At 48.4% G+C, this 7,620-nt stretch overlaps 3 non-coding genes across 3 annotated transcripts; 2 read left to right on the top strand and 1 right to left on the bottom strand.

Moving 5' to 3' along the window:
• The first annotated feature begins 1,172 nt into the window (after positions 1-1,172).
• trnak-cuu (transfer RNA lysine (anticodon CUU)) lies at positions 1,173-1,245 on the top strand. Its single transcript has one exon. It is a non-coding gene; the product is annotated as a tRNA-Lys (tRNA).
• Positions 1,246-4,028: 2,783 nt separating this feature from the next.
• Positions 4,029-4,111, bottom strand: trnal-cag (transfer RNA leucine (anticodon CAG)). The gene has a single exon. It is a non-coding gene; the product is annotated as a tRNA-Leu (tRNA).
• A 1,172-nt stretch (positions 4,112-5,283) lies between these two features.
• Positions 5,284-5,356, top strand: trnak-cuu (transfer RNA lysine (anticodon CUU)). The gene has a single exon. It is a non-coding gene; the product is annotated as a tRNA-Lys (tRNA).
• The last annotated feature ends 2,264 nt before the right edge of the window (positions 5,357-7,620 follow it).

Raw genomic sequence — 7,620 nt, 5'->3', positions numbered from 1 at the left:
GCGGGCCCCCTGTCCCGGGGCGGTCTGATGAGCCACCGCGATCCCACTACGCTCCTCGAGTATCGCACTGTTATTAATACTACAGTGTGACTCCAGCATTAAAATGTTTGGAAAATGTGTTGGCTTTTATAATCCAGTGTAGAGCAGCATGTGATGATTTGTGCTACAACACCAAGCGCTCAAAGTGACGTCTGCGTTTGTCGTTGAAACTTTCAACTCTTTCATCACTTATGTAGGAAATAAAAAGAGCAGTTGTGCGCCACACGCAGAGAGGCCGTCAGCAGAGTGGCGCAGCGGAAGCGTGCTGGGCCCATAACCCAGAGGTCGATGGATCGAAACCATCCTCTGCTACATGTGTCCTATGCACGATTCATAAGCATGCCATTGGGTTAGCAAAGTGCCTTCAAATAGTCTGCATCTCCCTTTCTTTAAATTCTGTCCTGAGTTTCTCTCTCGTGTGTGTTTGTGCAAGCTTGACACTTGCGGGACTCTTTAATCTTCACCAATACGGAGATGACCAAATGTGTCTTCGGTTGTTCTGAGGTCTTTGATAGTTTCTTTGAAAGCTTCAACTGAACCTCGAAATCGAAGCAGTTATGTTTATATTGATTTCTCGCGTTAATCATTACGAACCAGGAACAGCCAGCACACTCGGTCGCATTAGTAATTATGTCACGTCTCTACTTAGCAGAGCATTCAAAGGCCCACTGGAAGTAGTAAAGCACTAAAACACTGCAAAACTGAACTCGGGAAAATCATACTGGGAGCTCTGAGCGATGTCTGCATCCAAGCCATCCAATACGGACTCTGAAACCTTGGAATATCAACCGTATGATGCGCTACCTTTTACCTGGAGCAAAACGATGGAATTAGAAGAATGCTTACCGCAGGATACAACTGTGCCGCTGTTATTTGGAGCACGGTTTTCACTTGCATGAAAACTACAGCAGAACGTAGAAGGATGATCACTGAGGAGTCCACGCGGGCATGCTGAGGAGATTGTAGGTCGTACATTTCAATGATTACTGACATTTGCGCTGCTGGAGGTACAGTAATCAACAAAGAACAGGGTGTGCTACTCTCGAATCCGGTCAGCACATGATGAAAAGCCAGGAAGTATACCTTGTCAAATTGCCGTCAACAGGGACAAGTTAACCACCAGCTCCACCGGCGCCCGGCTAGCTCAGTCGGTAGAGCATGAGACTCTTAATCTCAGGGTCGTGGGTTCGAGCCCCACGTTGGGCGGTGCCCGTCTCCTTATTAACAAAGTTTCCCGCTCATCCTTGAACCTCTTACACCTCGATGGTACCGAGCACTGCGTTTTAATGCACAGGTGTGATCAAACCGAGATGAAAAGGGCGTATCTAGCTCCTTGCCCGAGAGATAAATCAAAGGTTCCGCAGATAATCCCTTGGCTCCGGTCACCCGGACGCAGATAGGAGCTGCAGCCATCATAACTTGTATGAAAACTAAGAAGAGCTCCTGTCTATTTACAGTTTCATTTACTCTAGCGTTTCCTTAAACATTGCGTGTACGAAGGCTAAGAAATTGGAGAGCTATTCTAATACAATAACTATTAGGAATCTTTTCGGCATAACAGTTTCACTGTGATTTTGCAGGTAACACGTACGTTGGGAAAACATTTTGAACGCGATCAATAACCGCACTGGAAAAATGTGGGAAAGAAAGGGCGAAAAGCGACTCTTCAACATGTGGAAATATCTTCCTGAGCGGAGCCCTCTTCTCGAAGCTCAACACTCTGCAAGAGTCACTTCTCCCAACTTGCGCCCGCAGGTTTCCGTAGTGTGCCTGCAAAGAGCCATCCGCTTGAGACAGGTGCACCTCCCGATTTCATTGAACTAAGCTAGATGCACAATTTCTAACGCAGCCTTCATCACAATAGACAGTTCATTTCTCGAAAGCTTGTCGTAAAAAAAGGAAACAAAGAACGAAAACGTATAGCTGACAATCTTCTGAAGATGCAGATTCAGCTTTGGGGAAATGGACATTTTATGTATGCAGATGCTTTTCAAGCGCTGGTTTTAGAACGTCGCTGTGCTTCCAGCATCCTTTTCAGCCTTCTAAACTGGCTACCGAGGTGCCGATCACATTGTAAAGCGGTTGAGAGGCCGGAGCTGCTCAAACCGCTCTTGCCGTTTCCCATCAATCAAAAGCACTATGTTGTTTCTTTGTATGGAAAGCTTTTCAAGTCTGGCATCGACACGCACCTTTCCTGAAACGTCCAAAAGGTGAATGCTTCGCAAAGAAATCCAGTCTACCTTCAGGGGGCATGATGTTGAAATCGGAATGAGCCCTGGGTGGGCTTGAAGCAGCAGCTGTTCAGTTAACAGCTGCACAGAAACGCACCCCGCTTGCTTTGTATCATTCGCAAGTTTGTGGTTAAAGAGTAAAAAAGGCTGGAATTCTTCTGCCAGCCGGCAGGATTTCTTCTGCACTCACCCAGAAAAGCCAAGAATTGTATTTCATCTTTCGCAAGCTGTATTTTCCAGGAGGAGAATGAATACTTGCATTAAACTGAATCAAGCCGACAGAGACGCACAGCCGTTGTTTTTCTCCATGGGAAGTTTTTCGTTAAGGAAAAACACCGTTGTCATTTTCTTGCCAGCCGGCGGTATTTCTTGTGCAGCGATGAGCCAGATTTGTATTTCGTATTTCGCAAGTTGTGTGAATTTCTTGAAGTTGAAAGTGAATTCGCTCCAGAAAAGAAATGTCGCTTGAAAGCCGAGGCTGTTTGTTAAACCGCAGGACCTGAGCTTGCGTTCTGTTTCTCATGGCGTTCGCAAAGGCGATTCCTGCCTTTAAAACTGCTGTGTCTGCGACTGAAAGTGGCGTGTGTCGCAGCTTCTAAAGTCTTGTTGACGCTCCTCGATGTTGCTTTCTCTCTGCCTAAGGAAGTTCGATTGTCGCGTCGGAACGGGGAGACCTAATCCTTCCAGCTTTAAGCCACCCTTCAGTCTTCTGAAGGGTGTCCGAGTGCTAGCATGTCATTTGGCTTTTTTTTGGGGGAAGCGGAGAGCGACATTGAAAAAGGTTACCGCCGCCGCCTCGCCCTCCGTGTTAAATGATTGCAAGCCGGCGGCGGCGGCGCTCCCTGTAGTCGTGGCCGAGCGGTTAAGGCGATGGGCTAGAAAGCCATTGGGGTCTCCCCGCGTCGGCTCGAATCCTGCCGACTACGGCGCCCTTCTCCTGTCGCTTCGGCCTGCCCAGAAAAAGGCGGAGTGCTGTTTCTCTCTTCCTGCTTCTTGTACAAACGCTAAATCGCTTGGACCTGCTGCCTTGGAAGTAATGTCTTCAACATCCACCAGTGACATTTCACAGCTGGAAGCACACTGCCACGCTTTTGGCATTGGCATGTCTTGCGCCCTACTTCCAGCCTTTGAAGACCTAAGTATTCAAACTGAAAGAACCGGCTGAATGAGTGTTTGCAGTGCACCAGGAGGAGCAGGGACCATAGCATTGGAGGGGTGAGGATGGCGCAGATGGAAACGTTTTCATGCGCTCCTCTGGGAGGAATGAAAAGAAAAGACGAAACCGGAAACAGTAGTAGCCGCAAGAGGAAGTGTCTTCAAGCGCCAAGCAAGCGCTCCTCGTTAGTATAGTGGTGCGTATCCCCGCCTGTCACGTGGGAGACCAGGGATGGATTGCTTGACGGCGAGCCAGGTTGCTTTTCTCCCATCAGATTCCAACCGCTAATGCTAACGCAGTGTGTGGGAGCTTACATGCTTTTCCTTTCCCGTCTTTTTCGGACGACTATTCCAAAGGGGTAACCTGAAGGAATAGGGGCCTGAAGACACGAGGCATTCTTAAACCAGCACTGGGCTGCACGGCCTTCTGTTGTGATCAGGTTATATTCGAGTCAAAAAGCCAGAGCATCCGCTTCCATCCTATGGAGCACGAGCTAAATCGGAAGAGGCAGGGGATACACCTACGCCTATCGGCGCACGTTCCCCGCGGCAGGCTGCTTCACCCATTTGCACCCGACTGGAGACGGCACTGAGCAAGCTTTTTGTCAGGAGTGGGATTCGAACCCACGCCTCCAGGGGAGACTGCGACCTGAACGCAGCGCCTTAGACCGCTCGGCCATCCTGACGCGGGCCCCCTGTCCCGGGGCGGTCTGATGAGCCACCGCGATCCCACTACGCTCCTCGAGTATCGCACTGTTATTAATACTACAGTGTGACTCCAGCATTAAAATGTTTGGAAAATGTGTTGGCTTTTATAATCCAGTGTAGAGCAGCATGTGATGATTTGTGCTACAACACCAAGCGCTCAAAGTGACGTCTGCGTTTGTCGTTGAAACTTTCAACTCTTTCATCACTTATGTAGGAAATAAAAAGAGCAGTTGTGCGCCACACGCAGAGAGGCCGTCAGCAGAGTGGCGCAGCGGAAGCGTGCTGGGCCCATAACCCAGAGGTCGATGGATCGAAACCATCCTCTGCTACATGTGTCCTATGCACGATTCATAAGCATGCCATTGGGTTAGCAAAGTGCCTTCAAATAGTCTGCATCTCCCTTTCTTTAAATTCTGTCCTGAGTTTCTCTCTCGTGTGTGTTTGTGCAAGCTTGACACTTGCGGGACTCTTTAATCTTCACCAATACGGAGATGACCAAATGTGTCTTCGGTTGTTCTGAGGTCTTTGATAGTTTCTTTGAAAGCTTCAACTGAACCTCGAAATCGAAGCAGTTATGTTTATATTGATTTCTCGCGTTAATCATTACGAACCAGGAACAGCCAGCACACTCGGTCGCATTAGTAATTATGTCACGTCTCTACTTAGCAGAGCATTCAAAGGCCCACTGGAAGTAGTAAAGCACTAAAACACTGCAAAACTGAACTCGGGAAAATCATACTGGGAGCTCTGAGCGATGTCTGCATCCAAGCCATCCAATACGGACTCTGAAACCTTGGAATATCAACCGTATGATGCGCTACCTTTTACCTGGAGCAAAACGATGGAATTAGAAGAATGCTTACCGCAGGATACAACTGTGCCGCTGTTATTTGGAGCACGGTTTTCACTTGCATGAAAACTACAGCAGAACGTAGAAGGATGATCACTGAGGAGTCCACGCGGGCATGCTGAGGAGATTGTAGGTCGTACATTTCAATGATTACTGACATTTGCGCTGCTGGAGGTACAGTAATCAACAAAGAACAGGGTGTGCTACTCTCGAATCCGGTCAGCACATGATGAAAAGCCAGGAAGTATACCTTGTCAAATTGCCGTCAACAGGGACAAGTTAACCACCAGCTCCACCGGCGCCCGGCTAGCTCAGTCGGTAGAGCATGAGACTCTTAATCTCAGGGTCGTGGGTTCGAGCCCCACGTTGGGCGGTGCCCGTCTCCTTATTAACAAAGTTTCCCGCTCATCCTTGAACCTCTTACACCTCGATGGTACCGAGCACTGCGTTTTAATGCACAGGTGTGATCAAACCGAGATGAAAAGGGCGTATCTAGCTCCTTGCCCGAGAGATAAATCAAAGGTTCCGCAGATAATCCCTTGGCTCCGGTCACCCGGACGCAGATAGGAGCTGCAGCCATCATAACTTGTATGAAAACTAAGAAGAGCTCCTGTCTATTTACAGTTTCATTTACTCTAGCGTTTCCTTAAACATTGCGTGTACGAAGGCTAAGAAATTGGAGAGCTATTCTAATACAATAACTATTAGGAATCTTTTCGGCATAACAGTTTCACTGTGATTTTGCAGGTAACACGTACGTTGGGAAAACATTTTGAACGCGATCAATAACCGCACTGGAAAAATGTGGGAAAGAAAGGGCGAAAAGCGACTCTTCAACATGTGGAAATATCTTCCTGAGCGGAGCCCTCTTCTCGAAGCTCAACACTCTGCAAGAGTCACTTCTCCCAACTTGCGCCCGCAGGTTTCCGTAGTGTGCCTGCAAAGAGCCATCCGCTTGAGACAGGTGCACCTCCCGATTTCATTGAACTAAGCTAGATGCACAATTTCTAACGCAGCCTTCATCACAATAGACAGTTCATTTCTCGAAAGCTTGTCGTAAAAAAAGGAAACAAAGAACGAAAACGTATAGCTGACAATCTTCTGAAGATGCAGATTCAGCTTTGGGGAAATGGACATTTTATGTATGCAGATGCTTTTCAAGCGCTGGTTTTAGAACGTCGCTGTGCTTCCAGCATCCTTTTCAGCCTTCTAAACTGGCTACCGAGGTGCCGATCACATTGTAAAGCGGTTGAGAGGCCGGAGCTGCTCAAACCGCTCTTGCCGTTTCCCATCAATCAAAAGCACTATGTTGTTTCTTTGTATGGAAAGCTTTTCAAGTCTGGCATCGACACGCACCTTTCCTGAAACGTCCAAAAGGTGAATGCTTCGCAAAGAAATCCAGTCTACCTTCAGGGGGCATGATGTTGAAATCGGAATGAGCCCTGGGTGGGCTTGAAGCAGCAGCTGTTCAGTTAACAGCTGCACAGAAACGCACCCCGCTTGCTTTGTATCATTCGCAAGTTTGTGGTTAAAGAGTAAAAAAGGCTGGAATTCTTCTGCCAGCCGGCAGGATTTCTTCTGCACTCACCCAGAAAAGCCAAGAATTGTATTTCATCTTTCGCAAGCTGTATTTTCCAGGAGGAGAATGAATACTTGCATTAAACTGAATCAAGCCGACAGAGACGCACAGCCGTTGTTTTTCTCCATGGGAAGTTTTTCGTTAAGGAAAAACACCGTTGTCATTTTCTTGCCAGCCGGCGGTATTTCTTGTGCAGCGATGAGCCAGATTTGTATTTCGTATTTCGCAAGTTGTGTGAATTTCTTGAAGTTGAAAGTGAATTCGCTCCAGAAAAGAAATGTCGCTTGAAAGCCGAGGCTGTTTGTTAAACCGCAGGACCTGAGCTTGCGTTCTGTTTCTCATGGCGTTCGCAAAGGCGATTCCTGCCTTTAAAACTGCTGTGTCTGCGACTGAAAGTGGCGTGTGTCGCAGCTTCTAAAGTCTTGTTGACGCTCCTCGATGTTGCTTTCTCTCTGCCTAAGGAAGTTCGATTGTCGCGTCGGAACGGGGAGACCTAATCCTTCCAGCTTTAAGCCACCCTTCAGTCTTCTGAAGGGTGTCCGAGTGCTAGCATGTCATTTGGCTTTTTTTTGGGGGAAGCGGAGAGCGACATTGAAAAAGGTTACCGCCGCCGCCTCGCCCTCCGTGTTAAATGATTGCAAGCCGGCGGCGGCGGCGCTCCCTGTAGTCGTGGCCGAGCGGTTAAGGCGATGGGCTAGAAAGCCATTGGGGTCTCCCCGCGTCGGCTCGAATCCTGCCGACTACGGCGCCCTTCTCCTGTCGCTTCGGCCTGCCCAGAAAAAGGCGGAGTGCTGTTTCTCTCTTCCTGCTTCTTGTACAAACGCTAAATCGCTTGGACCTGCTGCCTTGGAAGTAATGTCTTCAACATCCACCAGTGACATTTCACAGCTGGAAGCACACTGCCACGCTTTTGGCATTGGCATGTCTTGCGCCCTACTTCCAGCCTTTGAAGACCTAAGTATTCAAACTGAAAGAACCGGCTGAATGAGTGTTTGCAGTGCACCAGGAGGAGCAGGGACCATAGCATTGGAGGGGTGAGGATGGCGCAGATGGAAACG

This window comes from Lepisosteus oculatus, unplaced genomic scaffold, assembly GCF_040954835.1.
Source record: "Lepisosteus oculatus isolate fLepOcu1 unplaced genomic scaffold, fLepOcu1.hap2 HAP2_SCAFFOLD_75, whole genome shotgun sequence".
In the NCBI taxonomy this organism is placed as follows: domain Eukaryota; kingdom Metazoa; phylum Chordata; class Actinopteri; order Semionotiformes; family Lepisosteidae; genus Lepisosteus; species Lepisosteus oculatus.
Note: the sequence above shows the minus strand (reverse complement) of the source record. Positions and strands in the feature narration are given on the sequence as shown.